We start from the raw sequence: 14531 nt of genomic DNA on the forward strand, positions 1-14531 counted from the left end.
GGTGTTTAATACCGCTCCTCCTGGGTTCCCAGTTGAGTTGTGAGTAGTGTTCAGAATGCTTAACACTCCCCTGGAGATGAGCGCAAATCACCCCCACTCGCTAGGTGACAAAGCTGACTCCCATTCTGAATATACCTAGTGCCCGTCAGATTTCCGTGTCAAGGTACATGGAAAGAGTTTGTACATGTCAGTGTGCAGGTGTTAGTGATTCTTTAAAACTGAAAAATAGAAATGACATTATGGTAATAGCACGTCACTGAAAAGTAGTAGAAATATATTAGTTAATTTAAAACAATCTTATTACAATAATACTTTACAGAAACCTTTGAATCAAAGTGAAGTGATGTGTTAAATAATAATGTCTTCTCCTCAAACCTGGCAGGAACATAAAGGGTCAGAGCCACAGATTTACATTCTACTCATGTCCAGAAAAGAAAACATTTTCACCCATTTCTAGTGTTGAAAACTATAAAGCAAGTGGTGGAAGACACAGTTTAAAAAGCTGTCAGATCCATTATTTTATAGCTTTGTAATAATTCCTCAACAATTTGCATTCAGACTTTATTAGACTACAAATATGTTTATTCTTCCCAAAGAGGCATGTTTATTGCTGTTTTCTTTTGAAATTTGGCATGCACAATATTTGCACAGTTACACATTGGTAGAAGAGTGTATTGCAAAGGGATGCTGAAAATATTTTTAAAGCATCAGTGTCTAGAAGGAAGGAATATATGTGTGTGTATGCTCTTAGGCTTGCAACTGCCACCTTAAGGGAATTGAAAGGTATTTTAAATGAAAACCGATAGCAGTTCATTTGGCTGGGTGTGGTGTCTGTCAGCTTTATTAGACTACTTTATTAGACCGCTGTTCGCAATGAGGTGTCTTGTCAGAGCTCAACCTTTTTACCTTCTCTGAAACATATTGAGGAAGGAAATTCTTAGTATTGCTTAATTAGTCCGAGCTCCAGCAGCAAGGAAACACTCTCAAAAGAACCTCCTTCCTCTTTTCCTAGAATTTCTAGTGAAAGCTAGCACAAAGCTAATTCCTGAACAAAGTCCTTTTCTGTTACCTTGGTTGCTAACTGAACTGCATGTTTGACATCTGAGAAAGAAAAGATATGTAGTAATCACCAAACTTAACAAATCTTTCTTTCCTTTTTTTCTTCTTTTTTAAAAGCCCCTTGGACAAAGAGAAACACAACCTGATTTGCATTTAGAACTTAGAAAAACATTCCCTTATCTGTACTCTCTTCTCTCATGACTTTCTTCATGTCTAGGGGAATTCATGGACAAATTTTTTTTTTTTTTAAACAGTAAACAGTGTGAAAGTAAACGTTCTTCCAAAATTTAAGTCAATCAGGTCCCTCCTTCCCCTCGGCCCTTTCTCTTTTTTAAACCTACTACTTCATAGCAGTCCTGTAACCAGCTGGGTTTCTTTCTTGTCTCTTCTCAGGTGTTAAAAGTTAGAGAGGAGACAGTAGCAGACATTTTTACTTTGTGGTAGAATCTTTCGAATTTGGTTCTGGTATGTACACGGTTTAGACCCTGCCGTGGAGTTTTGCTATTGCACTGGTCTGTTTGGGGAATAGGCAACTACTAAAATTGATGCTCGTCAAAGACAGTTTTTCCCTGCTTAGTGGACTGGCACATCTCCTACCTCCCACCCGCCTCCGTGGGGTTTTCTGTGTCATCTCAGGCACCAAAATCCATGGCTCATCACTGTTCAGGATAAGTTTGCAATTAGAAAATACTGCTTGCAGTATGTAGGGGCTTTGAAAAAGATGCTTAGTTTCTCAGTCGTGTGTGACTCTTTGTGACTCCATGGACTGTGGCCCACCAGGCTCCTCTTCCCTTGGGATTTTTTCAGGCAAGAATACTGGAGTAGGTTGCCATTTCCTCCTCCAGGGGATCTTCCCCACCGAGGGAAGATAGCAGCACCTCTGTGCCAAAATGTTTCCTTCTCCTAAAATATCCTTGCATTCAGTTTTTTTTTTTTAACTTTAGTTGTAAATATAAATATAAAACTTTAAAAATGAACTTAGAGCAAGATTAGATGAAACATAAGCAACTTATGAAGTTAAGATTCATCCCAGGCACTAGTTTCAGATCCTTTTTGGCGTGGAAGATTAAAAAACAAACCAACAAACAAGACAGTGTCCTTACTTTCTGAGAAATAGCAATTTAAATAAAATTTCAAGAAGGCAGCCCTTCAAGAAGTAAGGCATGGGGTAATACAGATCAAATGTCAAATGAGTGGTGCAGGAAGGGCAAGAGCAGTTCAGATAAACAACTTGGAGAAGTGTCCCCGAGGACCAAGGTTGGAACTGGGTTTTGAAAGCCCCGTGGAGGAGCTCAGGTGGAGAAAAGCGGGAGAAGGGCTTTCTGGTGAGTGTCTGCGCAGGATAAATTTGAGGGAGCCATGTTAGGTCTGTTTTACTGCAGCGGAGATGTTACTTAGAGATAGCCTATTCCTCTCTCGCTTTTCCACTTTGTCTTTATTGTTGGTGTTCTTCAGTTTTATCAGAGTATGCTTAGGTTTGGACCACCCTGCTGTATACCGGATGAATGGTTTTAGTCTGAAGATTCATGTTACCTGTTTCCGAGTTACTGCTGCTTTTCTTTTGAAGATTCTTTCATGTTTCTCCTGTTCTCTCCTCCTGAAATGTGTGTTATTTCGTTTTTCTGAATTTGTATTCTGAATTCATATCTCTGAATTCCCCGAGTGTTTAATTTTTTTATTTTTTAATCTTTGTTTTCTTGCTTTATATCCTAGGAGATTTTTAAAAATTTTCTGACCCTTCTCTAGAATGTTCTGTTTTGGCAATTGACTTTTATGTCTAAGAGTTGATTCTGGCTTTTTTCTTGGTATTTTATTCTTAATTTATCGATGTAAAATCTGAAATTTAAAAATTCTCTTCTGTTCTCCAGATAATCTGTTTCCTCAGGGGGCACTGTTTCTCTTGTCTTTCTCTTTCGTATTAGCTTTTTTCCACATGTCTAGTAATTCTTGCTTGTCCATCGATAGTTAAGGATGAGGAACTTAGAAAACTTACTGGAGGCTCTGATCATAGACGGTCAGCTGGCAGGTTGCCTTGACATTTCTGTGAATGGTTTGAGTACTGGTTGTTAGGCCAGGAATATTCTAGAGGCGATACTGAGTAGGCCAACATTTGCCCTAGGAGGCTTTGTTTTTTCCAGATAGTATGTTTATTTTCCTTAGAGACATGTTCTCTTTTCATTATGGGTTGAGTGTGGGGGGACAGGAGATTACTGGATAAACCTTTCTTCTAGAAAGAGTTTTCATCAGTTTTCATCTTGAGTCTCTGGGCCTCTTCCTCCCCAGCCGTGGTTCCTTTCTAAGGCCGTGCTGGGAGCACTGCCTGCCTCTGGTCTCTGCTCTGTGCTCCTCTCTTCCTGTGTGTTGTGGGTGGCAATTGTCTATATTTCAGTTTTTTTTTTTTTTTAACTCCTTATTATGGGAAGCTGTAAATATATCCAAAACTGGAATGTGGTAGGTGAATTTTTATGTATTTTGTCAATCAGCTTTAGCAGTTAATATGGCCACTATTATTCCTCTGCCCTCCTTAGTTTTAACCAAACCTCAGACATGTTATTCTATCTATAAATGTTTCAGGATATGTTTCTAAGAGATAAGGACTCCTTTTAAAAAACACAATTATAATATTATTATTTTAATATCAAGTAAGTGATTACTTCATCATTTTTTTTTTCCCCAGTAGTTTGAAGCAGGAACTAAACAAGGTTTTGTACTGCTCTTGGCTGACAAGTTTTTGAAACTGTAGAGTCCCTTCTCTTGGAATTTGTTAGTTTTGCTTTGTCTGCATATTTCGGTGTGCTTCAAGGTATTCAGAAATTTGCCTAAATCTCTGTTTCTTTATTTCCTTTTGTTTTTTTAAGTCATTCTTTTCATGTGTGTCCTTAAAGAATAAGACCACCCGAACAAGAAACCTTGGTTTTTAATTATCATTGGTTAAAATTAGAAATATTTCCGACATACACACAAAAAAATGAGTGGTATAGTAGAGATTCTTATACCTACTACCTAGATATAACAAATCTATAACATTTTGCCCTTTGGCTCTTTAAATGAAAGGTTAAGCTGTAAAATTACAGAATAGAAAGAAAAATGAAAGGAAAAAAATGTGTGTCTGTCTTTCTTTACATTTCCATCAGGATTGGATCATACTCAGCACCGTACGTCTTTCTGATACCCCAAGGGTGGTTTGACACATGTGGCAGACATACGCTGAAGTCATGTTCTGTATATAAAATCTGACAGGAACAGAAGTAGGTACTCCACTGCGGGTACTGTGCTTTCATCGCAGCACATCTGAGTGACTTGTGAGTGCGCTCAGTGTGCTGAATCATTTGGAGCGCACCACATAACATCGTGATTCTAAAAAAACAGCCCTTTATCTTCACCACATATCAGGATTGTAAAGAAGAAACACTAACCCAAAAGCTAACATTGGAAATAAATAATGATGAGTAAAGATACATTTGGGGGTTTAAGCTAAACATTTTGAAACCATATGTTGTAAATTTAAGGGGCTCTTTATCTGTTGAGACCAAGAGGATCTCTAGGGTCTCATTTATCTTTGTTACATTGGAACAGAAGAAGGCTCAGTTGTGCCCTGGAACATCTAGGAAGTAGTTTTAAAAGGAGTTTTGAAGTCACCAGTTAATCACTAGTATTAATTCCATGCTGTGCCTACTTAGTAGAGCTACATCTTAGAATGTGATTATAAATGACGTAGGCTCTTATTCCTGGTTAAATTGTGGGAGCTTTATCTTCTCAACTTATTCTTTACATTCTCAACTTACTATCTTGGGTTAACCTTTTCATTAATATGGGAGTCCTGGTTTCTACCTAAGCATGATGATGGTCTCTGTGAGCATCAGGGTGTCACTCACCTCTGGTGTCAGTTCGGGCACTGAATTGGGATAAGGACTTACATTATTTTATATGGTGAGTGGCAGGGAACGGAGGAGAGAAAATGAATAGGAATCAAGCCAGTTTCGTGCTCCTTTCTTGAAGTAAAATTCTTATGCATGAGCCTGACGGGCTGTTTGTGGAGGTGGGAGAAGGTTCTGTGGTATTGTCTACCTTTGTTCGCCAGAATAGTCCCAGGACATCTCTGGCCAGTTCCTAAGTGTGAAAACCATCAGTCAGCATGAGCATAGAAGGGTTTTTCTCCATCTGAAGTTTTAATGTAATCACAGTCATTTGGAGTCTGTACGTTTCTATGGTGGGGCTCTTTCACATGATGGCAGAGATATTTATAGGTACAAATTAGTGCATATTCAGTTGCTAAGTTGTGTCCGACTTTTTGTGACCCACCAGGACTGTAGCCCACCAGGCTTCTCTAGTCCATGGGATTTCCCAGGCTGGAATACTGGAGTGAGTTGCCATTTCCTTCTCCAGGGGATCTTCCCGACCCAGGGATTGAACCCTCATTGCCTGCATTGCAGGTGGATTCTTTTTTCTTTTTCTTTTACTTATTTTAATTGGAGACTAATGACTTTACAATATTGTGGTGGTTTTTGCCATACATTGACATGAATCAGCCACAGGTGTACATGAGTGCCCCTATCCTGAACCCCCCTCCCACCTCCCTCCCCACCCCATCCCTCTGGGTTGTCCCAGTGCACCGGCTTTGAGTGCCCTGTTTCATGAGTCGAACTTAGACTGGTCATCTGTTTCACATATGGTAATATACATGTCTCAATGCTCTCCTCTCAAATCATCCCCCCCTCGCCTTCTACCACAGAGTCCAAAAGTCTGTTCTTTACATCTGTGTCTCTTTTGCTGTCTTACATATAGGATCATCGTTACCATCTTTCTACATTCCACGTATATGCGTTAATATACTGTATTGGTGTTTTTCTTTCTGACTTACTTCACTCTGTAGAATAGACTCCAGTTTCATCCACCTCACTAGAATGGATTCAAATGTGTTCTTTTTAATAGCTGAGTAATATTCCATTGCTGTAATGTACCACAGCTTTCTTATCCATTCGTCTGCTGATGGACATCCAGGTTGCTTCCATGTCCTGGCTGTTGTAAACAGTGTGCAGGTGGGTTCTTTATCACTGGCGCCACCTGGGAGGCACATGCCCCTCTGTAGCTCCACGGACTGTAGCCTACCAGGCCCCTCTGTCCATGGGATTTTCCAGGCAAGGATACCCCCAATTAAAAAATGCCAAATGTGTCAAATTCTATGGGGGTAATCTACTTATTTTTGGCTGGCTTAGATTTACTGCAGCAAACTTTATTTTTTTACTGTAGCAAAATATGGATAACATAAAATTGACCATTCTAACCATTTCTTAGTGTACAGTTTAGTAGCATTAAGTGCATTCATGTTGTTGTGTATCCATCACTACCATTCATCTCCAGAACTCTTTTATTTTCTCAAACTGTAACTCTGTGTCCATTGAATACTAACTCCCCATTCCTCTTTTTCTGGTCTCTTATAGTCACCGTTTCAATTTTATTCTCTGTCTTTATGAATCTGATCACTGTAGATACCTCATATGGGTGGAATTATACAGTACTTGTTCTTTTGTGTCTGGCTTATTTCACTTGACATAATGTTACACTCCATCTGTGTTCTGATATGTGTCAGAATTTCCCTCTGAAGGCTGAATGATATTTTATTATATGTATATAGAACATTTTGTTTTCCGTTCTCCATTGATGGGCCTTTCGGTGTTGCTGACTTTTGACTCTGGTGAACAGTGACTGTGTGAGGTAGTCTTTCCCAGCTTCTGTTGTGTACGTCTCACAGCTCAGAGGGCTTTGATCTTGTCCCCAGCCCCCTCTCCAGCTCGGCCGCGGTGCCCCTGGCACCGTGGTGCCCGGAGGGCCATGCTGCCAGGCCTGACTGAGCCGGTCCTCTGCTCCCCGCCACCCTGCAGAGTCACTCGTGTCATCTTAAGCTGGAGTTTATGGCTGAGGTACTGGGTGTTAATTCTGGGATGTTTATTTAAAGAAACGAATATGATAAATGCTGTTGATTTGCCTGTCTCCTGAAAATGAATTTCATTTTGGTGTTTAGTTTGGTGTTCCCACTAACTACACTAAATGCCTGGTGGCTCATATGGTAAAGAATCTGCCTGCAGTGCAAGAGACGCGCGTTTGATCCCTGGGAGAACGAAACGGTAACCCACTCCAGTGTTCTTACCTGGGAAGTTATGGACAAGAGGAGCCTGGCGGGCTACAGCCCAAGGGGTCACAAAGAGTTGGACACGACTGAGCGACTAACACTTTGTTGTTGCTCCCACAGCGTGGGAGGCTGTGGCAGGCAAATGACAGCATCTGACTTGTGTTCTGCAGTGATGATTCTGGCTGCTGAGTGGAGTGTATTGGAGAGAGGCTAGAACAGACTTAGAGAGACCCAGTAAGACTGCACTGGTGTAGCTGAGATGTAACGGGTAGTCATGATGTTAGGTGGATGGCAGGGGAGGTACAGGGAAATGGACAGATTCCAGAGATTTTGGGAGGTAGCCTAAATGAAACTGGTAATAATTCGAACATGGGTTGTGAAGAGGGGAAAGCTTTCATGGTGACTTCCAGAATTCTGGCTTGAATGACAGGTTCGGTGGCTGTTACTGAGATGGGGACCATTGGTTCTGGAGCTTCAGGGATGAGGGAGTTCAGCTTCAGGTGTGTTAAGTGTGAACTGACTGCAGGAGCTCCCAGTGGAGATCCCAAGGAGGTAAACACGACACACACTCTGGTGTTGAAACTACAGATGTGGTGCTGAGAGGAAAGGGTGCAGGCCGGGGATGAAAGGCGAGGAGTTGTCAGTAGTGGATGAGACCGTTGGTCCAGGGCTGGGCCCTGAAGAAACATGGTGTTCGAGCTTGGATGCAGGAGGAGCAACAGGCCGGCCGAGATCGGAAAGACGCTTGAGAGGCAGGAAGCATATCTGAGAACGGGGGGCCCGCTAGGCCCAGTGTTCTGAGGGTACTGGGAAGGCTATTTCTACTGGTGGAGACTCCTGAGGCACACTTTTAACTTATCCTGCTTGGGGGGATGGGGTATTAGCTGCCAGTGGAGATTGGAGCCCAAATAGGGAAAGGATCTTACAAAAACTTGTGCTTCCTACCTTTCCTGTAAGGAGCAGAGCCCCCAGGAAAGCCATTCCAGTAATAAGCCTTAAGTACAGCCGACAATGATCAGCTCTTAGGGGACGCACAGCAAGATGTAAATGTGAACATCTGTTGCATTTTCTCTATTACTCTCTTCCTTTGTGACTAAAAACAAAGTACTTCTACTTCATAAATCACTACTACTTCAAAATACTGCGGACTTGTACAATCAGTACTTTCTGTTCATTGAATATGAATATCAGAATTTGAATGTTTATCTTTGGATTGTTTGAGCAATTCTTCTAGAAATCTTTCTTTTTTCAGCTTTTCCTTTTGCCTCATCTTGAATCTTAGCAAAGATACTCATTTTGTTAGTAGTGCCAGGAAGCAGGCAGTTTCCATGGCAACCGACAGATTGCGTTTACTGTGGAAATTTCCTGAATTAACAGAGCTGCATTGCAGAAGGATGCATAAAGCAGTGTTCATCTAGAGATCCTAAGAGCATGGACACAGAAGAACAGTTGCAGTGCGGTGCAGGGTATGTGTTCCGTTTGTTTTCCTGTCTGAGGATGCTTACACGTCATATCTATTTATATGCTGAGGAGAGAGTGAAACAGCTTGAGGCATTTTAGTGTGTGCCTGCTAAAGTCAAGGAAGCTCTGGGAAGGAGGTGGAAGGGATAATTTGGGAAGAAAGAAATGTTTGACAGCATTGGGAGGAAGTCAGGATAACAGTAAATGAAGTAGAAGAACGTGATAATGAAATAACAGGAGAAAACACATTTTCAGCTGATTAGATAATAAAGGGGTCTTACTAGAGGTAGCTTTGGACACAAGAAGATACTTATTTATCAGGGGAAAATGAGCAGGCCTTGGCAGGCTTGGGGAGTCACACTTTTCTGTGCAAGCAGGAGGCCACTGCTGAGGTAACGACTGCAGCTGGAGGCCCCGCCGCTGTGAGGGCACCCGGGCCAGGTGGCACGTGCGGCCTTGTACCCTCACTGCCCTGCGCAGGGAGAGAGGGAGAGCCACAGAGGGGTCTCTACCGGGGTATCTGGGCAGGCTTTTCCAGAAAAAGCAGGAAGTGTATCTCAAGATTAAATCCTGGAAATAAAACTGTAGGATTAGGGTAGATAATTGAAATTTCTTCTCCTCCAGAGCATAATTGTAAATTTGAAAGAGAAGCAATGAGATAAATGAATGGATAGGACTCAGATCATTTAAATGATGAGTGATATTTAGCCGACTAGATGTCATTTAGATTATGCAGTCAGCAGACTGTGGCCCATGGGCCAGGTGTGGCCTGCTGCTGTGTTTTTGAAAATCAAGTTTAATTGGGATGTAGCTATACCCATGTAGTCATATATTTGCTGCAGACACTTGTATAGATGGCAAAGCCTGAAGTATTTATTGTCTGTCCTTTGACAGAAGAAGCTTGGTGATTTGTGATTCAGATGGCGTGTGGGATTCCTAGGGCTGCCGGAACACATTACCACAGACTTGGTGGCTTCAAGCAACAGGAGTGAGTCCTCTCAGGTTTGGGAGGCCGAAATCTGAAGTCTCAGTGCTGATGGGGCTGTGCCTCGTCTGGAGGCTCCAGAGGGGGGCCCCCCCTCTCCCCCCAGTCCTGTTTCCAGCTCTGGGAGCTCCCGGCGTCCCTCGGGTTTTGGTCGCAAAATTCCAGTTGCCACCTTCCAGACCTCCCTGTGCTTCTCTGTGTGTCTCTGTTTTCTCCTTTTCCGTCTCTTATAAGGACACTCATCCTTATGTTTAGAGTCCTCCCTACTCCGGGACAGTCTTCTCTTGAGACCATTTTCCTACTTACACGTGTAAAGATAAGGTCACCTTCTGAGGTTGCAGGGGGACATGTCTCTGTTGGGGCCGTGACTGAGCTCACTGCACGTGGTGTTGGAGAGCTGAGCTTTGGCTTCTTGGACCATGTGCTGCGTTAAGAAAAGCCAGTTCCTGGCAAGTTTCCTTGGGAAACCTATGAGGCAGATACTCTGAAGTAGACTTGTTGACCTGCTGGCGAGGATGTTAAACTAACTTTTCAAGGACAGGACACACAGGCGCAGTTACAGTCACAGCACACGGTCTCTGTGATGCAGACAGAAGCAGCTGGGCGGAGGTGGTCCCGGAATATTCGCAGGAGAAGTGCTAAAACATTCCTGGGAAACCATGAGAGTCGTCTGCTGTTAAACATCGCCATCCGTCTCTCCTCAACTCCCACCCCCTAGGAAACAGCAGAGTGAATCTGGAAATGTATTGAGAGGTGGTTGGAACCAAAATAAGAACCAGCATTTTGAGAGATTAGACTAGATTATGACAATGGGAAGTGTGTACATGATTTAAAATAAGTAAATTTCATACACGAGCAAGTGAACAGAGCCATTAGTTGCAGGCTTGACTCTGGTTGGAGAGCCTCTGTATTGTCATGAGAGTGTATAGACTGTTGGCTTGGGCAGGTGAGGCCAGTGATGTCTCTACCTTCTGAACACATTTATGAGCCATGGTCCTGATGGTGGATTTCTGTCCCTGCAGCCCTTGGAAGCCTCAGTCAGCGTGTTTGGGTCTACTTGGAAATGTTTCAGCGGTGATAACTGCCCGTAGTGAAGAATCAAATGCAGACGGGATTCTCGTGGGAGTGATGGAGCTGCACAGAAAACTCCCTTTGCTCTGTGATCTCAGGGACCCCTGCCTAGTGCCTGCATCCTCACCTGTGCGCCTGAAAGTCAGGCCCCTGGTGCAGACTAATGGAGATAATCACAGAATTAAGCAGAACTCAGCAAAGATGGTTAGAAGTGGATCCAAATTAGGGTTCACCAAGAATAAGCAATACAAGCCAGCCTACTATTTAGGTATGTCTTGGTCTCACCATATGTGGGTACAGAGGAGGAACGCTCAGCCCATTCCAGGCTCTCAGGCAGTTTCCTGAAGGATGAGACTAGATGAAGTTCATATTTTCTTTCTAATGGGATTTTGTTAGTCTGTGACTCTGGATCTTGAATACCAAACTGAGAAGTTAGGAAGCAGTAAAATGGGAGTTCTCTTCTTCCTTTAACAAGATATTTTGTGTGTTAAGTGCCACCCATGGTGAATTGTATGCTTTAGAGAAGAATTCAAACCCACCTACAATGACTTTAACTTTTAATGTTTCTATTGGCACCTAGAGTATACATAAGGAAATAGAATGAGATAAGGTTTAAAGCATAGGTTGCGATTAAGCTGATTGATCATAGTTTACACAAGCTAACAATTTAACACTTCAAGGTTCAAAAATACACTAGGTTTCAGTAGATATATAAAATAATGCTAAATGTGTCTGCTAATAAAATTTATTTCTATAAAATCTTTTTTTCACTGGCTTATTTGAATAAATGCTCCCCCAAAATATTAGAAGCTTGAGAATATAGTTTTATAGTTATGTATTTAAAAGACAGTTCACATAGTAATAGTGTCAAACATTAGCTATAGGTTAGGAATGAAAAGTGGTTCAGACTCTTGGTTCATATTTGCTTGAGGAACTAAAATTCTGATTTTGTAAAAGTAATTTCATATTTGTAGTACAAGATGATACGTGAGTAGCAGCCACCTGCTAAAGGTGAAAATATGAAACATAGACAATTAAGACAACTTAATGCTAAATGCTGTGTCTGATTACTAATAACAGTAACAGGATAAAGGAAAAAAGGTACCCGGGGTTTCTCTTCCTACATTGCTGCAGAGACTGCCCATGGTAGGGGGCCCCCCTGAGCCCCTGGTCTCAAATGCAGAGAGCATGTTCATTCCATTTTCTGTCCTGGCCCCTCTTGGTAACCACAGAAAGTAACTTGGGAGGGTGGGAGGAGGAGGAGACATGGATGCTGACCTGTTCTGCTGGGTAGCATGGTCATTCTGAGATGTGTTGCAGGTGGATGCAGGGAAGGATTGGAGCAGCAGATGGACTGAGAGGTGTGGTCTGTACTTGCGGCTGTCAGTGGAGAGCACGGTGCTGGAGAACAAGGAGACTGGGTGGTCCGTTTGCCTTGGGAGCAGCCAGTGCTCTGATTGGTGATGCGCTGAGCCCTGGATGCCTCAGACTGTCTGCGTGCTTCCAACTGTAGACATGTGACAGGCACACCCCTTTCACACAGAGTGGGGTCCAGGGAAGCCAGTCTGTCTCTCTCCCTCTCAACAGTTTTATCAAGGGCTAACTGACACAGAATAATATGCACGTATGTACAGTGTACGTTTGCTAGGTTTTGCTGTATGTGCCCATGAAGCCATCACCACAAGCAAGAAGGCAGACATGTTCATCATCCCCAAAGTTTCCTCCTGCCCCCTTGTGGTTTTTACATCTAGACATTTGATTTGGTTCTTCTCTCCATTCTTTTTCTTGAGCACATGGAATGCAGTCATAAGCACTGTTTCATTGTCCTTATCTGCTCATTCTTGCCTCTCTGTCATCTCTGGGTCACTTTGAGTTGATTGCTTTTTCTCCTTGAGATGGTTCCTAGTATCTTGCTTCTTTGCATACTTGATTTTATATTGTGTGCCAGATATGGAATGCATGCTGTTTTTATATCTTAGTATTTTTGAGCTTTCTTCTTTGGTTAAGTTACTGAGAAATACTTGGATCCTTTTGGGTCTCACTCTTTAGCTTTGGTAGGTGAGACCAGATCCTTCCTGTGTACTTTCTTGAATCCCCCATGAATATGGAGTTTTCTACTTTGCGGGCAGGGATTGTTGTATGAGCTTCGATATCCTTCCCTGTAATGCTTTTGGGTAGCATTTTCCTCAGGCTTATATAGGTTCCTCATAAGCTTGTGCTGATCAAGGGACTTCCCCCCCCCCCCCCCCCGCCCCCACCTGCGTGTCTCTGGGGTTCTGTGCAGCTCTCTTATTCAACACTACCTTGAGAACTGGTCTCCCCAGACTCGCAGACACGTCACCTCCACGTGAGGGTCTGCCTGAGTCTGCCCTCCCTGTGTTGCAGTCTGTGCAGTCTTCTCTTGGCAGCAGGTTGGGGCGCTGTAGGGCTCAGCTTGTGTACTTCTTGTCTCCCAGTGCTCACTGCCCTTTGCTGCCTGCTGTCCAGGGTCTTCAGGATCTTTCCATTTATCGTCTGTTTTTTAAGTTGTCAGTCTGTCTCCTGATGCTCCATAATACCCTGAACACAAGTTTCATAAGATACTTATCGTGAGATGGGAGGAGAGGTATGGAATTAGGGAATCATATCTTCGATGCTCTGAGAGCATCTCTGAATATGATATTGCATAGCATTCAAAAATCACGTCTCGTGTGGATGATATTAGTATTTGTAATAAAGTAGAAGAAATCATGGCACTTCTTAAAAAGGATTGGAAAGTATTGAGGAAAGAACAAATTTGGATAAATAGGCAACAGAATTACTGAAAAGGGTGATTCATGAGAAAAAAAAGACAGTGCTAGTGGTGGAGTGAAATCCATATTGCATGTGAAAGTGAACTTAGATGATACTGCAGGATGGCAAAAGAATGTGGTGGGAATGATTGATTCTAAAATGCCTCAATTACTGCATTTTTTGCATATGTAATTTCTTAAATACAATTGGAAGGTAAACAGCACCCTGGAGAAATATGTGCAGTATAGAACAAAGGGTTGATAGGGATGTTAACAGAAAAAGAATTTTTTAGCAGAAGCAGTGGACTTCCCGGGTGGTGCTTGTGGTAAAGAACCCACTTGCCAATGCAGGAGATGTAAAAGATGAGGGTTCGATCCTGGGTCAGGAAGATCTCCTGGAGGAGGGCGTGGCTGTCCACTCCAGTATTCTTGCCTGCAGAATCCCATGGACAGAGGACCCTGGAGGGCTACAGTCCATGGGGTTGCAAAGAGTTGGACACTGCCTAAGTGACTTAGTACAGCATAGCAGAAGCAGCAACAACAAAACAAATACCCATGTAGAGAGCTGTGGTTAAGGGGATGTTATCTCAGGTGGCTAACCAAAGAAGAAGCAGTTGTTTACCGAACAGCTAAGAACATCCGACTCTAAGAGTAATAGATCAAAACGCCTCTTAAAGAGTGATCTAGCCACCGTTCCGGTTGGCCTGAGGGAAAAGGTGCTGTGGGCCCGGCCCAGGGGGCTCCTGCCCCTGGTCCTGCATGGTCAGCGCAGACAGACTCCCCAGGCAGTGAGATGCGGCCACGTGGCTCATGTAGTTGCACTCACGTCAACAGTGCGTTCAGCGACATCTGTAAAGCAGGAAGCAGGTCACTGTGTAATAGCACAGGAAAATGCGAAGAGTGTACACGGAATTGTTCATAGTGCTTTTCTCCCATTATGATTGATTTCCTTTCTTAAATTTCTCTTCTGCTTGTGAGGCTGCAGGGGGGAATGGGTAATCCGGTTGGAAGAAGGGATTCAGGTGCTTGTCCTGCTGCTGAATTTGCACAGCAA

At 43.0% G+C, this 14531-nt stretch overlaps 1 protein-coding gene across 2 annotated transcripts in view; it reads left to right on the forward strand.

Moving 5' to 3' along the window:
* Nucleotides 1-14531, forward strand: part of MAP2K4 (mitogen-activated protein kinase kinase 4) — a 78478-nt gene that overhangs the window by 29974 nt on the left and 33973 nt on the right. The gene's annotated exons all lie outside the window — the stretch shown is intronic.

This window comes from Dama dama, chromosome 5, assembly GCF_033118175.1.
Source record: "Dama dama isolate Ldn47 chromosome 5, ASM3311817v1, whole genome shotgun sequence".
Classification (NCBI taxonomy): domain Eukaryota; kingdom Metazoa; phylum Chordata; class Mammalia; order Artiodactyla; family Cervidae; genus Dama; species Dama dama.